This window comes from Myotis brandtii, unplaced genomic scaffold (genome assembly GCF_000412655.1).
Source record: "Myotis brandtii unplaced genomic scaffold, ASM41265v1 scaffold384, whole genome shotgun sequence".
NCBI lineage: Eukaryota > Metazoa > Chordata > Mammalia > Chiroptera > Vespertilionidae > Myotis > Myotis brandtii.
Genome location: NW_005364745.1, coordinates 4,058,706 through 4,068,333, shown reverse-complemented (window position 1 = coordinate 4,068,333; position 9,628 = coordinate 4,058,706).

The following is a 9,628-nucleotide window of genomic DNA, read 5'->3' as shown; positions in this document are numbered from 1 at the left end:
TCTGCAAATGCTTATTTAGAATTCAAAATTTGACTTGGAGTTCTTTATTACATTTTTCTTCTGCATCATGAGGTATTCTGGTGACAATTTTTATCAAATGAGATCATTTGATTATGATTTTATTTTATAGTAGCCTTGTATAGGTTTACTCACTTTCGTCTTATTTTGTGGCACTGGGGTGGCTTATAAAATTTTTAGTTCAATGGTGCCTCTTCTGTCAGTGTAGCAGAGCCCAGGTTGTTTCATGGGTTTGCCCAGGGGGGTTGGGGTGAGGTGTGGAGAGGGATGCGAGTCCTCTAGCTTTGGGTTATATTTGGGATTACAAGACCCCAATACTTCCTTCTTGTTTCCCTTCTACATCACCACCCCGTCTCCACAGTGCCTCTCCCTTCCCTTTGTGTCCTCCTGATATTTATTGCTTCTTCTCCATTATTGTCTTTAATGATTTAATATCTGTAAATGCTTATTTAGAATTCAAAATTCACAGTGTCCTTCAAAGACTGCCATCTGGAGTTGTGTCTTTTAAATCTGTTTCCTGTAGTCAGTGCTCTGATCTACCCGCACATTTTTCTACTATTTTCAATCTAGAGGTGAACTTTTTTTCTGTGTGGTGGTGGTTTTAACCAACTGCTAGCTCTCTTTTGTTCTCTTTCCAGCAGTTTTCCATGGACTGATTCCCATAAAGGCTTATAAGAAGAGCATAAGCGACAGCTCACTTGAAGCTTAAAATATATATAAATGAAATTTGAAGTTGAGGTGTTTTTTGTCTTCTAGTTATGCTTGAAGTGTGGTTCTGTTTGTTCCTTTGAGATAGCTTTCTTTCTTCCCCCTTCTCATCTCCTCCACCCCTTGGTTAAGCTCATTTATGTAGTGGGAGGCACAATTTAGGTAATTGAACAATTGTACCTCCTAGAATATATCAGATATTTAAAAAAACCAATAACAAAACAAAACAGAAAACAACAACAACAAAAACACACCAATATGGTTTGGGTTTGTATGATATACCAACTCAAATGTTTCTCATTAATTTCCTCTGATCATCACTAAAATTAGAAGTAATTTGTCTGATGTTTTAAAACTAGACACATGCTTATCAGAAAAAAGGCAATTTACAAATATCTGAATACACATATATTACTAAATTGTATTCAACCCAAATCTGCCATTATCCATATGTACTGCTCCTATAATAGTTACTATTGTTACATTGCATTTTCTTTATTATTAAGAAAAATCAAAGAAAAATTATGATAATCTATAATTATGACCATCTTCCACATTCTTCTCAGGCTAGAACAATTAATATTTGTACATTCTTCAATTCAACTCAAGTCCCGAAATCAATAATGAGCCCTACCTAGGAAAAAGACAACAAATTATCCATAGCTGCATGTAATTCAAAATCTAAATACTATAGAAAATCAATACATAGATCTGAAAAAATTAAAACTCAATTTTAGTTTAATTCTTTTTCTCCTTGAATTGCCCAAAATTACTGAAGGTATTAACATTATCCTAGGCCTACTTCCCAAGTATATTAAACTAAATTTTAAAGATAACGTTTAGTGAAGTCTTTTCCAAAAGGGCATTTTTGTCTATTTTCCAATTCTAAGGGTAATGGTGGGGGAAGAGTATCTTCTCAATTACTGCACCACAAAAGCTGCCGTTACCTTCCAGTTCAAATAATCCTGTTATTTGACCACTGGCTGTAAAAGCCTTAGGGCCCCTATTTTTTCCTCTCCTTTATCTTACTGTTTTCTCAAGGAAATTCAATTTCATATAACGTATTTTTCTAACTAAAAGAAAGCATGCGTGATTCACAGAACAAATGTTTTAGTTGCAAATTCAATGTTTCCTACAACTACTAGAAGTCTAAAAACAAAGAAGTTATGACCATTTGGCCTTATGGTGCTCATCAGCCTCTCTACCTGTCACCACCACTACCACAAAATGAAACAGCCTTAAAAACACAACACCCCTGGAAGCTGGGCACAACGGCTTCGCCTTTTATATATTTCTTGATCAGTCCTTATCACCGGTAGTCATTTCCTACTTTCCTCCCAGCTTCCATTTGTCCTTATTCCTGAGTTTACTAACAAGATATTATTGTTCTTCTCAACAAGAGAAGCTGCCAGCAATTAATCCAGAACTTTTATAATAAAGTCATTTCTTCACACGATTATCACTTCTTAAGGAGGCTTCTTGAGAGTTTCATACTACCATATATATCAGGGGTCTGGCGGTCATGGACTGGCTGAGTGATCTCAAATAACTTCAAGTGAGTAGATTAATGAATAGATTAGTGAATAAATAAACTACATCTGCCAGGACATAAGGAGGGAACATCTCAGACTCCTTCAAAGATACTAAGCTTTCTCTTTTGAGTGATGTTACTTTTCATTCTTATTTTTATGTATTGTTTTTATTATCCAATGAATATCACTATGTCCTTTTTATTTAAGAGGAAAGTTATACATGTATTGAACAGAGTTCTTCAGAGAAACAGAAACAATTAGATGTAAGTACAGTGAGAATGAGAGAGAGAGAGAGAGAGAGAGAGAGAGAGAGAGAGCCAGCAGAGCCAAAAGTATAGTTCCAGTCTAAAAGGCAGGCAGACTTGAGACCCAGGAGGAGCCAATGCCTTCTGGTTGAAGGCATGAAAAAGTCAAGGTCCTAGTTTGAAGGCATTCCTGGAAGGATAAATTCTCTCTTACTCAGGTGAGGGTCACCTGTTTGTCCTTCAACTGATTGGATGAGATCCACCCACATGAGGGAGGGCAATCTGCTTTACTCAGTCTATCCATTTTATTATTTTTTATTTGTTTTTTTCCTCAGTCTATTGAATTAAATGTTATTTTCAACAACAACAACAACAAAAAACAAACAAAACCCTCAAAGACACACCCAGAATAATGTTTGACCAAATATCTGGGCACCCCATGGCTCAGTCAAGATGACATAAAGTTAAGCATCAGAGCTGTTATTCAAACTTGCCTACCTCACAGTATTATCAAGAAGGAGTTGCCTTTTCTGGATTTTTTGCTTCTTTCTTTCTGGCTGCTGGGTCCCTTAGTTGTGTTACTATTTTTCCTCAGGTTCTGTAAACCTTAAGGTCGGGTCCAGTTACTAGTGCAAAGCTGCTGGTGCAGCAAAATATTAGTTTGCTGCCTGGCAAGTTGTCAGTCCCCGTCTGGGCTCGAGGAGAAAGTGTGCTTGTTCCCAAGCCTCCCTGGCTGCAAAGACAAGTGTTTGGTTTTTGTTTGTTTGTTTGTTTTTAATAATATTTTTTTATTGATATCAGAGAGGTAGGGAGAGGGAGAAAGAGATAGAAACATCAATGATGAGAGAGAATCATTAATCGACATGCCCCATACTTAGGACCAAGCCCGAAATCCAGGCATGTGCCCTGACTGGGAATTGAACCGTGACCTCCTGGTTCACAGGTTGGCACTCAACCACTGAGCCACGCTGGTTGGGCTCAAGATCAGTGTTTTATTGGTCTCAGTGTTTTGCCTCCGGGAAGGAACGGCTCATCCCCACCTGATCCGCACTCCTCATTTCCTTGGGGCTGGGAAGATGGGAAAGTCCTCTCCAGAACATTTTCAAAAGCTAGGACTGTATCTCCAGGGTCCAAAGGGTGCTGCCCTCACGCCTGGGCTTTCTCCTCTATGATTCATAAAAATGCTAACACACAGGAAGACACTACACCCTTGTCTTCCACATAAACAGTTGATAACTTTATTGTTGGTCAGAGAAACTTTATACGAAGTCATGTGGCATGTGTGGTTAGGAATGGTGGTTACAACTATTCAACTTTTTATTCCCATTTTCTATTATTCACTGATCCAGTTGGATAAGAAATTAAGGATTCTGAGTCCAACAGCAAGAGTCATAAAGTTCCTATCCTACCTCATCCAATTCTTACGCAATTTAAATTCACATTTTGGGGTATAAGAAAGAGATCTCTGAGCTAGTATGTAGAAACCTGGGTTTTAGACTAAGCTCTGGCTGAATTGTGTGGTTTTATGACTGAAATGTATGATATAGGACAGTTCATCTAATCTTTTAATCTCTCTGCTTTTCTCTGTCTCTCTATCTCTCTCTGTAGAAACAGAAATAGGATGTAAGTGCAGTGATAGAGATATCTATAAATCTGTATACCTATATCTCTATATATCTATACTAGTATATCTCTCTGTAGATATATATGTATACATATATATATATAGATATAGTCAGTTCCACTTCTCTAAAATGGGGGAAATTATGTTTATGCACAGTCTACCCCCTTCAACCTTTATTTCTCAGAAATGTTATATAGATAAAATAATATAATAGACAAATGGAATTTAGGTGATAATAGTGATATTCAAATGAAATGAACAGATTTTTTTGCTACATTTGACTCATACACATGTATTGCTTTAAAGTGATGCATTTACTATGTGAAATCCTTTCAAAATATTGCATGTTGACCTTCATTTCAATAAAGAAAAAGATTATCAACCAAATTCTAATTTTCCCTCAGATATTAAATAAGAGTTCAATCAGCAAAAGATTGAATCTGAAAATAAAGCTACTCCTTGAGTATAGCAGATTGGTTTAGTTCATTGGTTAGTATATTTTTGATAAAATTTAAATTCACATTGAATTAACATATACATGATGTAATTAGAACATAATGAGATTAAACAATTCTAAAACTGGTCAAAATAATTGCATTAAAATAGCAATAGTTCTAACCTTACAAATTCATTTGTAAAAGAGCACTTATTTTCCTAGTTGCAGTTAAAGTAGCAAAATTTAACTTTTACCCAAATCTCTAAGCAAATAAAACTGAACACAGAATCATTTTTTCCACGAATGTCTCTAATAGATGTTTGATGAGCATATTATTACTATATGCAATAAACAGCTGAGAAAGCACTTCTTGAAAAAATAATATAAAAGAAAATATTTGATTTTTAGTGGCAAGAGTTTGAGATTTTTCACATCAGAAATGGCCAGTATATGGAATAACTTCATATGAAAACATTTTAATATGTTCAGAATATTCATAAAATAATCCTATGAATGGGGTGCATGTGTTAGAATCACTTTGGGGAAAATTAACAATTTTGGCTATGTAACAAAATCAACTAAAATAAGGTGGGAAATTATGTTTATGACCAGGGGGAAGAGTTATCTAAGATTAGAACTTATGTTTAACTTGGAAAAAGTATCAAGCTGCCTTTGACATTGACTAAAATTACATTATTGTCTAGATCAGCGGTTCTCAACCTGTGGATCACGACCCCTTTGGGGGTCAAATGACCTTTTCACAGGGGTCGCCTAAGACCATTGGAAAACACATATTTAATTACATATTGTTTTTGTGATTAATCACTATGCTTTAATTATGTTCAATTTGTAACAATGAAATTGGGGGTCACCACAACATGAGGAACTGTATTAAAGGGTCGCGGCATTAGGAAGGTTGAGGACCACTGGTCTAGATGCTCCTTTTCTATGATCTGTATGGAAGTAAACACAGCAGCTCTGAGGAACAACTGTGTCATTATTCCGCAGTCTTTGATCTATACCAGCTACTGAATGAAACTAATCTCCCAATGTCTTTACTGTCAGGGTGTATTTCTCTAGTGGAATCTGTTAAATGCTTTTTGTTATTCCTCATTCCAGTGGTTATCACTGTTTCTGAGAAAGGTGTTCTCAGACTGAGAAAACCTCTTCAGTCAACTCATGCCCACTATCCATAAATGCAATGGAGCTTGGCACTTGACTGACCAAATGAAAACATTCAAGATGGTTGAAATTCTGAAGAGAGTCAGGGTTGAACAGACATACTATTACACTCTTGCTGTTGTCTATGTGCTCATCACTGGTAGATAATGCATCTAAAAACTGCTAAGAAAACGTTTCCTTCTGTACTCTACAGCATAACACATTTAAACAGAGATACTTTTAAAACTATTTTTCAGAATTATTTTAATAAACATCTGTAATTGGTATCTTTGCATTGGTCAATAATCAGGTAAACACAGATGAATATTGCTTTATAATTATGTGTATGCCCCATCTTAGTTTTTTTTCTACTTTGCAAATATGAGTTCCTTCTTGTCATTTCATTTACAATGATAAGAAAAATAAAAAGGGTCCTGGGTGGGAGGGAGCTCCAATGGCTTCAGTTATAGCGTAAGAACAAAAATAAAGTTACTACTGAAAAACATCTACAGAAAACAGACCTTCTCTTGAATGGAGTCTAAGAAAAAGCCATGAAGAGAAAACTGTCTATTGCATTCCCATGTAAAATAATGAGCAATTTACTAAATACAGACTGGTCCCTTCACAGACACTATTAAGAGTTCCACGGAACTAAATGATCTCAAAAAGAAAATTGTTACTCTAATGAATTTTAGGACACATTCATTCTTAATATAACTTGGCTATTTCTGCCTCCCCATGTTGTGACATATGGTATTACAGAAAGCAAAGCACAGAACAAATTCAGGGTCATTGCGTAACTAACCACATTGCTGGAAGCCCTTTCAGTAAAATGGGTTAAAGGAGAAAATGCCCATGTTTTTAAATGGTAGGCTTCCCCTCAAGATGATAACTCAAGTCTCATTAAATAAAATATTTCTGTGAGCTCAGATGAAGAAAGATAAATTCATCTTGAAAGCATGCAGTCTCAGGGAAAAAACTGTTTCTTCATTATGCTTTCAAATAAGCAATGGTCAAAAATGATAGCAAGGCCTACAAAGCCAAAAAAACAAAAATAAAAATGTCTGACAGAGTAAATCAATAGCTGCTTATCTACATGGATTTAGTCCTGAGATTTCCTTCCAGAATAAGTACATGAGAACCCGCTTTCTTCTATTAAAAGTTGTGACTTTGGAAACCTTTCCCATCTCCCTCACTATTTAGTGACTTTGAGAAAATTTATTGAATAGGATGCCTTTTCATTCCATGATGCCACCAAATCTGTTTTCGTGTCTATCATAGTGGTGCATGTCAATGGTTTCATGTTTAACTCCTCATACACGAGAGTAAAATTCTGTACAGAGTAAATTGATCATGAGAACATAACTGTAATGGTGGTGGCTGTCTCAGGCCACGCTGCTTGTCTTGCAGAAAAGATAGTTTTTTAAGCAGAGAAGCTTCTCAGCACCTTTTAACTTGTTCATTTTGGCGGGTGTTTACATACATGGATAGGCAACTCGGTGTGAAAGTACCTCAAAAACACATGTACACACAACTGTGCTTTGCACTGTATGACTTGGACTATACAAACAGGCCTACGTGAATTGGAGTGTGATAGATAATAGGGAAGGAAAATGGCCCAACTCCTTTTCTTTACTTTCTAATTATGCTCATTGTCAAAGTTTATAATAGAATAAATGTTTTATTTATGTAACTTGTTAAAAGTTCTGCATTAGGTTTTTACTCTCGAAAGTGGAAAACAAGAGTGGTTCAGATATAGGTAGAGATATATATGGGTATTTAAGAGGAAAAGATAGGTTATTAAACTAATGGTGTTAGCATGAATGACTATCCAATTAAAAGAAAACAAAGATAGACCTCTACACCTCACATTACTGATGGACATAAATTTCACACAGATTGACTTTTTTAAAAGGAGAGATAAAATAAACAATAGAAGAAAAATCAGGGGACTAGTTCTGGTCTTAGGGTAGCAGAGAACTTTCTCAACAACATAAAGAAATCAGGAATGTAAGAAGGATGGTCTACTTAAAAAATAAAAATATTGAAGGCAAAAGACACTATAACAAAGACATGACTAAGACAGAGGGCCTTTGCGGTAGCATAGCTCAGTGGTAGGAGAGAAGAAGAGGCAGGGTGTGCTTCTATTCTTACCTTTCCAGGCTGACATCTGCTGAGAAGAATATCATCCTGATCTCATTTGTAGCGCATGCTCTTTATGGCTGCCCTGCTACTTGTGAGGACAGCAAAGCTGCATCAGGTCTGACTGCCTTTCGGCTACTGCCATACAATCCAAATGCGGTAGGCAAAATAAGGCCACCTCCCCCTCGAGCCCCCTCCCCATTTATGTCTACATCCCAATCCCTGGAACCTGTGAATATGTTTCCTTACACAGCAAAAATAACTTTGCAAATATGATGAAGTTATGGGTTTTAAAAGCTGAGATATAATTTACATACCATAAAATTCACCATTTTAATGTAAAGAAAAAATATATAGTGCTTTTTGTACTGTGATAAATCTAGACTGGGTCATGTTGGTCTGGAAATTGTAAACTTCTTAATGATTAACTAACTCATATTAGCCCTTCAGTAAACCATTTAATTATTTGGCAAATGGCCCTTATGATATCCATATAACTAATTAGCCATCTTTTGGTAAGTCAAACATATAATCTCCAATATATAATGCACAACTTAGTGTGCACATACACTAAGATTATATATACTGGTTGCTCTTCCCCACCACCAACATAATAAACTCCACATGAAATAGTTCCCATTAAAAATAAACCAATTTATAAAAATAAATAAAAAATAATAAAAACGAACCAATTTATAACACATTGCTAATTAAGTGAGTATTTGTAGGAATTTAGTCATCTATCCAAAATTATATTCTGCTACCTTTTCAGTCATCTTACCCCACAATAACATTGTCAGGTAGCTGCCTACAAGAAAAAGGGATGTTCAAGTAAATTTGTCTATTTCACACAGTCACACACATGCACACACACGCACAGGATTTTGGGTTAGAACTTAGTCTTTAGGATACAAATAATTCATCATGAAAATCACGAAATCTCCCATTTTATAAAATATGAATTACAAAGAAAACAGCCAAATCTATAAGGACGGTAGATTCACCTGCTTAGCATTCACTAAATGTTGCTTTCTTGTTACCAACAACTCTCCTAGATTTGCTAGACTAAGGTCAACAAAACTGTGTGGTCTAATTCAACATTAAAATTTGCTGAACATGTAGTAGCTGACAGGAATACAGAAGCAAAGGCATGTTTTCTACTGTCCAGTCTATTTGGGGGACAGATGTGCACACACTGAGATCTGGATCAGAGGGATGAACAGGGTGACGTGGAACCAAAGGCAGAGGGTGATTTACTCTATTTAGGGAAGAGGTCAGGGGTTGGGTGGGAGTTTGGAGTCTTGGAAGATTGACAGAATAGATAGCATTTAAGCTGGACCTTGCCTTTCCTGAGAGGTAAGATTTCAGCAGGAAGAGAGTGGACAAAAGGGCATGTCAAATATAGAAGACAGAATGAAAATATAGAAATTAATATAAATATTTAAAACGAATATAAACGTCCACGGCATAGTCACAGAATCCTAAGTAGAGAGCATTATTTATAAAAACGTTATGTTGGGAAACATGATAGCGCTCTTCTGGGAAGCATTTAATTCATCATTAGAATTATCCATCTGTCCCTATGTAAGGTATCTTTGACCCGTCTTTGTGCACCAATGGAACTGGCAAAGGGCAGGAATGAGACCGGGTGCAAAACTAGCGTAGGAGGCAACCTCTAGAGACACTGAGTGCAATGATGGGGCCAGGAGAACCCAGTGAGTGAGCCGGTAGGAGGCCTGTAGAGGAAATGAAAGAAAGAAAG